Here is a 15,052-nt window from a genome sequence, read left to right as displayed (position 1 = left end):
TTTTAGATGATTGATAGTTGTAGGTAAAGCTAAGTCATAAAGCTCTAGAAAACAATGGGCCAACACTACTAGACAATAGCTGAATACAGGCTAGACAAGTCAAATATTCACATATCTGGGAGGATAGGAGTCGGCAAGATGAGGACGGAGGCAGTAGATTGCATTTATTTAGACTTAAATCTTTTCATGGGGATCATGACACATTTGTTTCAGTTTCTTGCTTCTGTTTGAACACTCCAGTGTCTTCTAGGCATTCAAAGTGTTTGGTTTGAATATTTGACTGATTGATAAAAGGTGCACTTACAGAAGACTGACTAATAATGACTGATTATTTTTTAAGTTCTTAAAATTTTTCAGCATTTGGTTTATCTGTTTAGGACGTTAATTTTTTTCATTGAATTATATGGCAATTGATTCTGTTTGTATCACTCAAGTTTTATCAGTGAAAGTTCTATCGAAAGCCCCAAATGCTAAGCACAAGAGATTACCAGAATTGCGTAGGATGCTGCTTCCTTTAATACAAAAAAAAAAAGCAGTATATAGTGTACACATAATTTATACATCCCTTGGGGTTATATTCATGATAAATGTGGAGTTATGGTTTCCTCTAGCCTGAAGACAGTCTGGAGTAGAATATTTGTTAATGTTTGACCTTAGTAGGCCACAGTTTTTCTCATAGTTTATAGCTGTATTTCCACCTCTGATGTGCATAAACAAAAAAGCATATAGATATTATTTCCATCAATATTATTAAGTTGCAGGTATAAGGGATGTAAAAAATAATTTTTAAAAGACTATTTTTAGAGCAGTTTTAAGTTCACAGCAAAATTAAGGGGAAGGTGTAGAATTTCCCATATACACCCTGCCCCCACACATTCATAGTCTCCCCCATTATCAACATCCTCACCAGAGTGGTGCATTTAATGGACCTACATTGACACATCATTATTACCCAAAGTTCATAGCTTATATTAGGGTTCACTCTTGGTTTTGTACAGTCCATGGGTTTGGACAAATGTGTGATGACATGTATTGAATGATTGAACATCATTGAATTATACAGATTATTCTTGCTACCCTAAAACTCCTCTGTGCTCTGCCTGTTCATTCTTTTCCACACCCGCAACTCCTGACAACCACTGATCTTTTTACTCTCTTCATAGTTTTGCCTTTTCCAAAATGTCATGTAGTTAGAATTGTACAGTATGTAGGCTTTCAGATTGACGTTTTTCACTTAGTAATATGTATTTAAGTTTCCTTTATATCTTTTCATGACTTGATAGTTCATTCCTGTTTAGAAATAAATAATATTCTAGATAAGCCTCATGACATAGGGAGACTCCATCTCTACAAAATATTTAGCCAGGTGTGGTGGTGCATGCCTGTGGTCCCAGCTACTCAGGAGGCTGAGGTGGGGGGATTGTTTGAGCCTGGGAGGTTCCATACAAGTATATCCACTTCCTTTAGGGTCCTGAACTACTCTGCATCTTGGGCAGAAGCTGAGTACTGCCCCATGTACTCAAGTAGTTTTCAAGGCAAACTGTTTTTGAAAAGTGAGGCAGAGAAACCTATTTCTCTACAGCATTCCTGAGAATAAATTTATTTTCCTTTTTATTTATTTATTTATTTATTTTTTTTGAGATGGGGGTCTCACTCTGTCACTCAGGCTGGAGCACAGTGGTACAATCATAGCTCACCACAGCCTCGACATCCTGGGTTCAAGCGATCCTCCCAACTCAGCCTCCCGAGCACCTGGGACTGCAGCTGCACACCACCACACCTGGCTAATTTTTTTTTTTTTTGTAGAGATGGGGTCTTGCTATGTTTCTCAGGCTGGTCATGAACTCCTGGCCTCAAGTGATCCTCCCACCTCAGCCCTCTAAAGTGCTGGGATTACAGGCATGAACCATCATACCTGGCAAATTTATTTTCTAAAAAAAAAAAAAGTATTAGTTTATTTATTGGGATTTCTTCTTTTTATTTATTTCTGTGAAGTATTCTTTCCAATGTAAGATTTTCCTTCCGAACTATGGGTTGGGCTATAGAGCCATCAATCTTAATCCACCTTTAATTACAAATTACAAAAATGTGGACTAATTATTTAGACTGATTCAGTCAAATGAAAATGAATGCTCAAATATAACTTGTAGATACAAAAAGGTTCTAAAGATATTTGCCATGAATTTCAGACACTAGAGAATTCACTGGCAAGATAACTGGTTATTAAGACTTCAGGAGTCTCCGAATCATATGGGTTGAGAGAGACCACCATCAGTCTGTTTGTACAAGGGGGAGTAGTGCTCTATTCTGGGGTGATCCAGGACAGCTTTCTGGAATGATGGGGCTTGAACAGATGGATAGAATATGAGTTGTTGGTTAGGAGGGGGTGGTCAAACCAGAATATGGCAGAATAAGGCAAACAGCAATCAAACCAGGCTGTCTATGATGAGAGTTAAAGTCCTCGTAATGTGTAAGCCAGAGAAGAGAGGCTAAGGAGAGTTGTCCTAGAGGCAATAGACATCCACAGCCATTCTGTAGGAAAGAAATAATAATTCATGGTCATGACAGAAAAGTAGACTTCCACAGGTTGGGAAATAGAAGAGATTCCTGAAGCAATCAGAGGTAGGCCTAGATGACCTCAAAACTTTGTTTAATTTTCAAATCCTGTAAATGAGATAGGATGCACATTTCAATATCAGTTATGCTTGTTATATTGAAAGCAAGATGAGTGTAAAAAACACCTTTCCAGAGCTGGTTGAAAGGAATAAGTCTGGCTGGGGGAAGTAGCAGTATTTTTTTTAAAGTAGACAGTGTCTTACCTTGGTATTCCCAGCACATAGGACAGTCCCTGATATGAAAAGGACATTTGATTGATGTCTGTGTAGTAAGTCTTTTACGTTGTGAAGAAGAAACATCCTTTTAGTTTTTCTTTGTGATTCCCTGGTGACTTTAGATAATCACTTAGCCTTCTTTTATCTATCTATCCACCTATTATCTTTAAAACCATTTTTGTAACCCTCAGAGTAGAGTTACACTTCCCTTTTGGTTTACCTTATTGTCTTCGCCTTTATTCTCTGTCTCCCTCACATTCTCATTCTCACAGGCACCTACTCTAATGGGCTCAACTTTTGTCTTTAGACATAGTCCTATTTCTAAAATAGAGAGTTACATGTTTTAATTTTCATAAATAGTATGAAGCCATAGATCTCATATTGTTTTTTGCCATAACACTCTTTGCATCTAGTTTATACAGTTCTTTGTGTTCTTCAGTACGCTAATTTCTAGTCGCAATGTAAATTTGGAAAGTTGTATTACATACATGATGTTCTACTTATATCCTTCTTAACTTGTCACTGCCTCCCCCTATTTCTTTATTCCTTCCTAATCTCTGATCTTATAGCGCACTCATTCTTTCTTCTGCTGTACTCCTTCTGCCATTCAGCCCTTCTGCCAAGTTCTTCACTTCAGCTATTACATTTTTCATGCCCAATTGCTGACATTGATTCTTCTTCACAAATGGTTTTCTGTTTTACCTATCTAATGTATTTCCTCATACCTTAAGACGTACTTTTTAACATATTAAATTTTTGGTCTGTCCAGTGCATTAATTCTGCTTCTTCTGTATTTCAGTGTTGCTTGTGGTCAACAGATGTTGTTTATCCCTGTGAGTTAATGTTCCATTGGGATATCAGTAACTTTAGTATGTTGGGGATATGAAAGCCAGTGCTCTAACTTACCCCTTCTGGGTGAGTTGGGGAGAGTACCCTAAGTGCAGATGACTTCTTTTGCTACAATTAGTATTCAGCCATTCCCATTTGTCCCCCAACACCCCCCCTCCACCACACGAACAAAAGAGTATACCCCTTGGACGACCTCCCAGTGACTGGATTCTGGACCTTGCTTTTATCCATGACCTATTTCTCTGGGTGGTATTCTACCCAGCTCACATGGTGGAGAGTTGGTACGGACACATGAAGAAACAGATCAGGTTGCCTGCCTCTCTAATATCCACTATCCATCTGATTAGATTTCCATGGGGTTCTGTTTTTTCTCTCTTACTGGTACTGGACTGAGGGTACTATTTTCTATCCAAAAAGGTACAAAGATGAGCAACGACCAGGGAGGTAAGGAGAGAAAGCATCACACCTAAAAAGTTCTCCCCTGACATATCTCCTGTCTATGGCATCCAACCTTATTGTATGTAGACAGCCATGTGCCCTGAGACTCAACTACCTTTTGTCTCCCACAGAAAAGTTCTGGGATCTACAAAACCTTACTTTCACTTTACAGAAAAAACAAGCTACATAATTTGTGGGGCCCAGTGCAAAATAAAATTACGGAAGGTTTTCTTAAAATATTATTGAGAAGTTCAGTATAGGGGCAGCATGGGCCCCTTTTAAACATAAGGCTCTGTGTGATTGCACAGGTCAGCTGGCCATGAAGTCAGTCCTATATATAGGGTTAGGATTTCTGGAAAGACCTGGCAGCCTTTGCTGAATATACATTTTCCTTAGCCACTTTATTAACCTCTTCTCACTTGAATTAGCAGGCTTCCTACAACAAACCAAAAGAAAAAAAAAACATGCAGATTAGATTAGAGAAAATGGAATTATAATGACAAAATGATTATAGTTCTATATTCTTTGTCTTCCCTTACTCCAGAACAGAGTATGTTCTGTGAGCAATGCAATATCTAGAAGTTGACTATAATGCTATACTTGGTTGCATCTACATGGAGAAAAACAGGTGTAAACCCCTGCTATGACATTCACTCCATAGTGAATGACATACCTTGGGTACATTACATACCTGTGAGCCCCACTTTCCTTACCTGTAAGCCTTGAAAATTCAATTAGAAAATTTTTATGACAATAATAGTGGGAGACTTCAGCACTCTACTGACAGTATTAGACAGATAATTCAAGGCAGAAAATTAACAAAGATATTCAAGACCTGAACTCAACGTTGGACCAAATGGATATGTTAGACACCTATAGAACTCTTCATCCCAAAACAACAGAATATACATTATTTTCATCACCACATGGCACATACTCTAAAATTGACCACATAATTGGACATAAAACAATCCTCAGCAAATGGGAAAGAACTGAAATCATACCAAACACACTCTCAGACCACAGCACAATGAAAATAGAAATTAAGACAAGGAGAATCACTTAAAACCATGCAATTGCATGAAAATTAAACAACATGCTCCTCAGTGACTTTTGGGTAAACAGTGAAATTAAGGCAAAAATCAAAAAGTTCTTTGGAACTAATGAGAACAAAGATACAACGTACTAGAATCTCTGGGACACAGCTAAGGCAGTGTTAAGAGGGAAATTCATAGCACTAAATGCCCAACATTTAGTGTTCTCCCCTAAATGCCTTTCTAACATCAAAAAGTTAGAAAGATCTCAAACTAACAACCTATCATCTCAATAGAAATAATTAGAGAAAAGAACAAATCAACCCTAAAGCTAACAGAAGACAAGAAGTAACCCAAATCAGAGCTGAACTGAAAGAAATGAAGACATGAAAAAACATTCAAGAGATCAATGAATCCAGAAGTTGGTTTTTTGAAAAACTTAGTAAGATAGATTGACTGCCAGCTAGAGTAATAAAGGAGAAAAGAGAGAAGATCCAAATAAACATCATTTGAAATAATGAAGGGAATGTTACCACTGACCCCACAGAAATAAAAATCACCATCAGAAGCTACAATGAACACCTTGATACAGACCTAAAAAAATTCCTAGACACATATACCTCCCAAGACTGAATCATGAAGAAATTGATTCTCAGAACAGACCAATAATGAACTCCAAAATTGAATAAATAATAAATAGCCTATCAACAACAACAAAAAAAAGCCTAAGACCAGATAGATTCATAGCCAAATTCCACCAGAGGTTCAAAGAAGAGCTGGAACCATTCCTCCAACAACTATTCCCAAAAATTGAGGAGGAGGGACTCCTCCCCAACTCATTCTATGAGGACAAAACCTGGCAGAGACACAACAAAAAATGAAAACCAGGTCAATATCCTTGATGAATATTGATGCAGAAATCCTCAACAAAACACTTACACACCAAATTGAGCAGCACATCAAAAAGCTAATCCACCACAATCAAGTAGGCTTCATCCCTGGGATGCAAGGTTGGTTCAACATATGCAAATCAATAATTGTGATTCATCACATAAACAGAACTAAATTAAGCACCGCTTCATTTTAAAAATCTTCAATAAACTAGATATTGAAGGAACATACCTCCAAATAATAAGAGGCATCTATGACAAACCCACAGCCAACATTATACTGAAAGGGCAAATGCTGGAAGCCTGGCACAAGAAAAGGATGCCCTCTTTCACCACTCTTATTCAACATAGTATTGGAAATCCTAGCCAGAGCAATCAGGCAAGAGAAAGAAATAAAGTGCATCCAAGTTGGAAGAGAGGAAGTCAAACTCTCTCTTTATGCAGATGACATGATTCTATATCTAGAAAACCCCATAGTCTTGGTCAAAAGCTCCTTCAGCTGATAACTTCAGCAAAGTTTCAGGATACAAAATCAATGTACAGAAATAATTAGCATTCCTACACACCAACAACAGCCACGTCAAGAACCAAATCAGAAAGGCAATCCCATTCACAGTTGTTGCAAAAAAAATTAAATTCCTAGCTAACCAGGGAGGTGAAAGATCTCTACAACGAGAATTAGAAAACGCTGCCCAAAGAATTCACAGATGACACAAACAAATGGAAACACATTCCATGCTCATGGATAGGAAGAATGAATATCATTAATATGGCCATACTGCACAAAGCAATTTACAGATTCAACCCTATTCTTATCAAAATATCAATGACATTCTTCACAGAAGTAGAAAAACCTATTTTAAAATTCATGTAAGATCAAAAAGAGCCCAAATAGCCAAGGCAATCCTAAACTAAAAGAACAAAGCTGGAAGCATTATGTTACCAAACTTCAAACTATACTACAGGGCCACAGTAACCAAAACAGCATGGTACTAGTACAAAAACAGGTACATAGACCAAGGAAACAGAATAGGGAATCCAGAAATAAGGCCACAAACCTATGACCACCTGATCTTCAAAAAAGCTGACAAAAACAAGTGATAGGGTAAAGACTCCTTATTTAATAAATACTGGAATAATTGACTAGCCATATGCAGAAGATTAAAGGTGGACCCTTCCTTACACCATATGCAAAACTCAACTCAAGATAGGCTGATTAAGGACTTAAATGTAAAACTCAAAACTATAAAAACCCTGGAAGACAACTTAGGCAATATTGTCCTAGACACAGGAATAGGCAAAGACTTCATGACAAAGACACCCAAAACTATTGTAACAAAGCAAAAATTGACAAGTGGGATCTCATTAAACTAAAGAGCTTCTGCACAGCAAAATGAACTATCAACAGAGTAAACAGACAACCTACAGAATGGGAGAAAGTATTTATAAACTATGCATCTGACAAAGGTCTAATATCCAGCATCTATAAGGAACTTAAATGTACAAGAGAAAAACAAACAACTCCATTAAAAAGTGGGCAAAGGACATCAACAGACCTTCTCAAAAGAAGACATATGTGTAGCCTGAAAAAAAAAGCTCAATATTACTGATTATTAGAGATTATTAGCCTGAAAAAAAGCTCAATATTACTGATTATTAGACAAATGCAAATTGAAACCACAATGAGATACCATCTCACACCAATCTGAATGGCAAAGTCAAAAAATAACAGATGCTGGTGAAGTTGTGGAGCAAAGGGAACACTTAACACGGTTGATGGGAATGTGTAAATCACAGTATGGAGACTCCTCAAAGCTAAAAGCAGAACTGCCATTCAACCCATCAATCTCATTACTGGGCATATACCCAGATGAATAGAAATCATTCGACCATAAAGACATATGCATGTCAATGTTCATTGTAGCACTATTCACAACAGTGAAGACATAAAATTATCCTAAATGCCCATCAATGACAGATTGGATAAAGAAAATTTGGTACATATACACCATGGAATACTATGCAGCCATAAAAAAGAATGAGATCATGTCTTTTGCATGAACATGGATGGAGCTGGAGGCTATTATCCTTAGCAAACTAATGCAGTAACAGAAAACAAAATATTGCGTGTTTTCACATATAAATGAGAGTCAAATGATGAGCACTTATGAATACAATGAAGAAAACAGCCGACACTGGGGTCTTCTTGAGGGTGGAGGATGGGGGAAGGAAGAGGATCAGAAAAGATAACTACTGGGGACTGGGCTTGATACCAGGGTGATGAAATAATCTGTACAACAAACCCCGTGACATGAGTTCACCTATGTAACAAACCTTCACTGTATCCCTGAACATAAAATAAAAGTTTTAAAAAAAGATAATGTTTGTGAACACATCCATGTTTTAGTAGTGGCTCCAAAAATATTGTTTGGTTTCCTTTCCCATCCATAGTGTAAACTTCCAAATAGTTTTTATCTGTGGTTTTTCAACAATCTAATTTCTTGTTCATGGAAAAGAAATTCAATTTTATATGTCCTTAAGTAGTAAGCAGCATATTACATTTTGGACTTTTGTTTGGGTGTGGATATGAGGCACAGAATAGGAAATATTCCTTTCAAAGAAGATTTAACATAGAAATAAGGAATCAAGCTGAGGATTCATCAGTGAAGCTCCTATAAATAATCTGGTAACACAGAGAAAGCAGGTGTTCTCTGCTACCCACAGCTAAATTCAACAGCAGGAAGCTGGTGTATATGGCTTGTTAGTCTACTCAGTGAGTTCTTTCTAAGTAAACTTTGAAAATGTCTCTATCATTTCTTACTGGAATACATTCAGAACAAGAAATACAGCAACTTTCATAGCTCTTAATAAGTGTGATACTTTATTCAGAACATATTGAAATAAATGAACTAAAGGATTTTTAAATATGACCTTTGACTGTGGGTAATTGTTTTGAATTATACTTTCTTTACCGAATATGAAAATTCTTTTTTTCTTTTACATGTGTAAGAGACAAAGAAATAGCAGATATGGATAATTATAAACTGTCCTTTGGTTTAAAATCTTAAATACTCTTAAATTGTATTATAAATCACCTTGATGCTCCAAAGCTTGAATTGAACCTTTGAAACTCAGAATTTGTTGTAGGATGTATTAAAATATTATGCAAACAAATACTTGCTAATTATTTTTTTGAGGGGGTATGATCAGTCCTTCTCTTACACATCAGAAATAATGTTCATATAATAGAACTCCCTTCATGAACCAATCTGTACTTCTATAGCTTCAACCCTTGGTTAAGTTCAGGCCCTTTCTAGTTTGTGCCATGGGGGAATGTGTGGATTAGTGCTTCTCAACTCTGGCTGCACACTGGAGTCACCTAGAGGATGTTGAAAAAATACTGATGTCTGCATCTCATTCCCAGAGATTCTATGTAGGTTTTGGTGGGCATCTGGCTTGAAAAAAATAATATTAATCTTAAAATGTTGGAGTTTCTGTTAAAAAAGAAATCTAGATTTCCTGTTTTTTTAAAAAAAACTGGAAGATCTGGCATTATCAGCTCGTCTTCCCACATAGACATAGTGACTCCTGGCTGGAGCCCAGTAATACCTGTTTCTTTTAGAAAAGGTATGTGCATATCAGTCTGCCACAGTCCTTAGTTTGCCACTATTCCTCATGACCTACCTCCCCTTTTAGCCTTGCTTCACTCATTCACATGATGTGCCTGGCTGCTGTAAACATTTGGATTTGAGACCAGATGGGCAATTAAATATCATCAAAGCAAAGTATAGCTTAAACTGATTTGCATTTTGGGAGATTACCTTGGAAATAATGTGAACGACAGTAATGGGAGGGAGATAGAAGACAGAAAATCACTTAAGAAACTACTGTGGTTTGAATGGGAGTGACTTCAGGAAGGGCATGCTCTCTTTCAAGATGGAGGTTATTAATCTCCATCTTTAAGGCTTAAATGAAACTTATATAGCCTTGTTATTCAAGGTGTGACTCCCAGAGAGCAACAGCAGCGTCAGAGAGTTGTTAGAGATTTAGAATCTCAAATCCACCCATCACACTTATGGCATGAGACTGTGTTTTAACAAATTCCCCAAGAGGATTTGTATTCATGCTAAAATTTAAGAGACACCAACTTAGATGTTTCGCCCATATGTTTCATGTATGTTCATGTTCCTCTTAATTTTTATAGATGACTTATATTGTTGTCTTTTATTATGACATATATGGTTTATGAAGTTCTTGATTAATAATTTTTAAAGTTCTGGGAGAGAAGCAAAACTGAAAATTGTGTATAGAAACATCATCTTCAATGTTTTAATATAGCAGCATTCACATATCTCAGCTTCAAGATTAAAACCATCTTCCACGATTCATCATCTAATCCGATTTTCCAAGTCATTGAAAATATTTTCTAGTCATTATTGAGTGATTTCATAAATTGGATTTGTGATCTTGGCCCCAAGTTCCTTCAAATAATATTATTTGGAGATCTTCAGAAAATACCAATGCTTAGGTGCTTAGGTCCCACAGAAACTTTAGTCAAAGGGAAGAATTCAGTTTAAAGTTAAAAAATATTTATAAATATAGGATAAGGAAGTAAAGCAGAATATCCCGCAAGCTTATTTAAGTAATTTAAATGCGTAATTATCATCAGTAGAGCCAATGCAAGAAAGTGACTCTTTCAAAATATGTTTATTGTTTTATTTTTCTGATTACACAGTACCTTGTCATCTTAGAAAAAATAGAAATGACATAAAACTAAACAAAAGAAAATTAAAATCACACTGTATGTGGGTGTATATGGAAATAGGAAGGAAATATAAAACATTTACATATGAGTGTTCCAAAACTGTGTATTATATGCACGTATATACTATATATTTTGTGTATACATATATGTATGTATACACAAAAAAATTGTATGTGTTGTTTTACAATGTGATGCTTTTTCCAATTAACATTATATCATAAGCATTTCCTCATTTTAACACATATTTTAAATGTGTTTTCTAAGGATTACATGTTACCAAACCGTGTAGATATACATTATGTGAAGTGGCAACATATAGCATCTTAGACTACTTAGCAGAGAGTGAATGGGATGCTCCCAGGCAGCATACAGCATGGCAGCACTCAGGCAAGGGAACTGGAGTTAAATTTGAGCATCTCTGCTTACTTCTGATATAATCTTGGGCAAATTTTTTGTGTATTTGGGCCTAAGTTCCAGTCCCTTTTTGTGAAAGGGGGTAACAATTGTACCTAATTTACAGTTTGTTGTGAAGATTAAATGTGGTCGTTTATAACAGTTTTGTGTGTGTGGTTTTTTTTGTTTGTTTTTTTTTGTTTTTTTTTTTTTTGGTTTTGTTTTTTTGAGACTGAGTCTTACTTTGTCACCCAGGCTGGAGTGCAGTGGCATGATCTTGGCTTATTCAGGCTCCACCTTCCAGGTTCAAGCAATTCTCTTGCCTCAGCCTCTTGAGTAGCTGGGATTACAGGCATGCGCAACCATGCCCCAGTTGATTTTCTTATTTTTAGTAGAGACAGGGTTTCATCATGTTGGCCAGGCTGGTCTCGAACTCCTCACCTCAAGTGACCTGCCCTCCTCAGCCTCCCATAGTGCAGGGATTACAGGCGTGAGTCACCACACCTGGCCATATGTAACAGTTCTTAACACAATGCCTGGCACAACAGAAACACAACATAATATGGGCTTTAAGAAAATAATGGTGAAGTAAATATTACATAAAATTTATCATTAGTGACATTTAGTAAATTAGACAGTATTGTATAACTATCATGGCTACCTAGTTCAGAATATTTTCATAACTCCAAAAAGAAACACCATAACCATTAAGCAGTCAATCTTCATTCCTGTCTCCCCTCAGCCCCTGACAACAACTAATCTGCTTTCTGTGTCCATGTATTTACCTATTCTGGAAATACCATTAAATAAAATAATATTTAATGGCTTTTTGTGTCTGAATTCTTACACTTTGCATGTTTTTCAGGTCTATCCATGTTGCAGCATGTATTAACACTTCCTTTTTATACTGAATAATATTCCATTGCATGGATATACCATCTTTCATTTATCCATACATCAGTTGATAGACATTTGGGTTGTTTTCACCTTTTGTCTAGTGTTAATAGTGCTGCTATGAACATTCATGTATATGTATATTTTTGAATACCTCTTTTCAATTCTTTTGGGTAATATCTAGGAGTAGAATTGCTAGATCGTGTGGAGTTTCTATGCTTAACTTACGAGAAATTACTATGCTATTTTTCCATAGCAGCTACTCTGTTTTATATTTCTACCAGAAAGGTAGAAGATTCCAATTTCTCTAAATCCTCTCCAGCACTTGTTTTCTTTCATTTTATTTGATTTTTATAGTCATCTTAGTCTGCATCAAGTGCTAGTTCATTGTGATTCTTATTTGTATTTCCCTAATAACTAATGATGTTGCAGATCTTTTCATTTAGTGACTGGCCATTTGTATATCTTCCTTAAAAAAAAAAAGTCTATTCAAGCCCTTTGACCAAAATGTTCTTTGCTAAGTAAAAGTTTTAATTTTGATAAAGTTTATCTATCTTAATTTTTTTGGTTATGTTTTTGGTGTCATGTCTAAGAAACCATCACTAAATCCAAAGTTATGAAAATTTATCCCTTATGTTTTCTTATAACAATTTGATGGCTTTAGTGTATATATTTAGATCTTTGTTCCATTTTGAGTTAATTTTTTGTATGTTGTGAGGTAAGGGTCTAACTTCATTAGTTTGCATGTGGATATTCAATTGTCCCTGCAAGATTTGTTGGAAAAAAATATTCTTTCTCTGTTGAATGACTTTGGCACACTCACTGAAAATTAATTGGCCACAGATGTGTGGGTTTATTTCTGGGCTCTTCTATTCTGTAAATCTATATGTCTATCTTCATGCCAGTTTGCCACACTGCTTTGATTACTGTAGGATTGTAGTAAGTTTTAAAATCTGGAAGGGTAAGTTCTCTAATATTCTTCTTATTTACGAAGATTGTTTTGGCTATTCAGGATCCTTTGCAATTCCACATTAATATTAGGATCAGCATTTCCATTTCTTCAAAAAAGGCCAGTGAGATTCTGATAGGGATTGCATTGTATCCCTAGAATACTCTGGGAAGTATTGCCATCTTAACATTAAATTCTCCAATTCATGATCATGTGATATCTTGTCATTTATTTAGGTTTTTCATTTTTTAACAGTGTTTTGTAATTTTCCTTGTATAAGTTTCCAATCTCCTTGATTAAATTTATTCCTAGGTATTTTACATTTTTTTGATGCTACTGTGAATGAAATCATTTTCTTAATTTCCTTTTCAGTTTGTTCAATGCTATTCTATAGAAACACAAGTGATTTTTTTTGAGTGTTGGTTTTATACTCTCCAACTCTACTGACTTAATTTATTTGCTTTAATTTTTAAAAATTATCCCTTAGAGTTCTCAGCATGTAAGATCATATCATCTGCAAGTTTCCCCTTCCATATTCTTTGTTCATTTGTGTTTTGATCATCTGTCTAGTTGTAAGAAGCTGCTATTTCAGTGTATTCTAGACCAGAGCTTCTCAAACTATAGTGTACTCATGAATTACCCATGTATTTTAAAAGGCAGATTCTGATTCGTCAGGTTTAGAGTGGGACCTTAGTATCTACATTACTAACAAGCTGCAGGGTAATGATGCTGCGGGTCTCGGGGCTGCCTTTTGGATAACAAAGGTTATAAGGGAAATAACTGCACAATGAAAGAGAGTATAAGTGATAGAGTCAGAATACTGGGTCATTGTTAAAACTCAGAAGATATAAGTCAAAATAAATCTTTGAGTCTCTTAAGGTGTGGACGTGCTTGCCCAAGCTTACAACTTAATTTTTGTTGTTGTTTTTATTTAGTCCTAGATACATTACTCAGGTAATTGAAGATCAAAAGATAAGTATTTAAATGTTCTGATTGTTCATTTTCAAAAATACAAATATTTCCTCAGAAGTAGCCCTTATATTTATATTTATATTATACTTATATTTAGTAACAAAGGAGCTACTTATATGTCTCATAGGTAGTTAAAGAGGTATGTAGCAATATCCAGAGTTTGCATAATCATAGTGTCCAGGATATCCAAATATTTTCCAAGTGTATCACAGGCATTGTTGAACAATTTTCTTCTCATTGCTGCATTTATTAACCTGTATAAAGAAGCTGACTCTTCTGCTATTTGAACTTTGATTATCTCCCCAAATTCCTTCACCAAAGGTATGTGAAAAAATTGTAAAATCACTATAAAATATGTTGCTTCAATAAATCAGCTCACATATCTGATGATTACAAAGAAAATCAATACAATGAAAGACAGTCTGTTTTTATAATGTTTCATCTAATTTAAAAAATAAAGTGGGGTCTGAATCTGAAATGTCTCAAGGCAGAAATTAGTGAGTTCTCCAAAGAGTAAGACACCTGCAGCAGAGCATTTCAATTCCTCTGTCTTCATTTTAGTGAATAATTTGTTTTACTCGTCTGATTCTTTAATGAACTTTCCAATTAAAAGCAGATGTCATTTTTCACAGAACATAAATTAGAAATCATTTTATTACTAACAGGCAAAATATATACAAATAGTATGGAATTTGCCAGCAAGCACTGGGAATGTCCACACAATGATGGGATTTTCATATTGGTGACCCTATTCTAGCCTTAACTTGTAGCTCAATTTAAAGTTTAGTGAACCCTATGTTTTAATTTCCAAGGGAAAGGTGAATTTAGAAAGTCCCTCCGAAATATTCATGCCCATCTAAGAAAGGGCTGAGTTAAGAAAGCAAATAAAGAACATTGTGCTCTATGATCTATGATCATGAGGTTTAAAACTACCTGCTGTTATTTTGCTTACAGAATCTTTACCAGCTCGTTAAGTTTAAATGCTTAGAAAATCATTTTTAGTTTTGACTTTTACAAAAATTCCTCATACATCTTTT

General features: G+C 35.6%; 1 protein-coding gene and 1 long non-coding RNA gene across 5 annotated transcripts in view; one reads left to right on the top strand and one right to left on the bottom strand.

Moving 5' to 3' along the window:
• The window catches only part of LOC107126920 (uncharacterized), a 195,756-nt gene that overhangs the window by 32,001 nt on the left and 148,703 nt on the right, over positions 1–15,052 (bottom strand). The window lies entirely within an intron of this gene.
• Positions 1–15,052, top strand: part of CCDC141 (coiled-coil domain containing 141) — a 210,274-nt gene that overhangs the window by 100,058 nt on the left and 95,164 nt on the right. The gene's annotated exons all lie outside the window — the stretch shown is intronic.

The sequence above is a fragment of the Macaca fascicularis genome, chromosome 12, assembly GCF_037993035.2.
Source record: "Macaca fascicularis isolate 582-1 chromosome 12, T2T-MFA8v1.1".
Lineage (NCBI taxonomy): Eukaryota > Metazoa > Chordata > Mammalia > Primates > Cercopithecidae > Macaca > Macaca fascicularis.
This window is presented reverse-complemented; position numbering and strand designations above follow the sequence as displayed.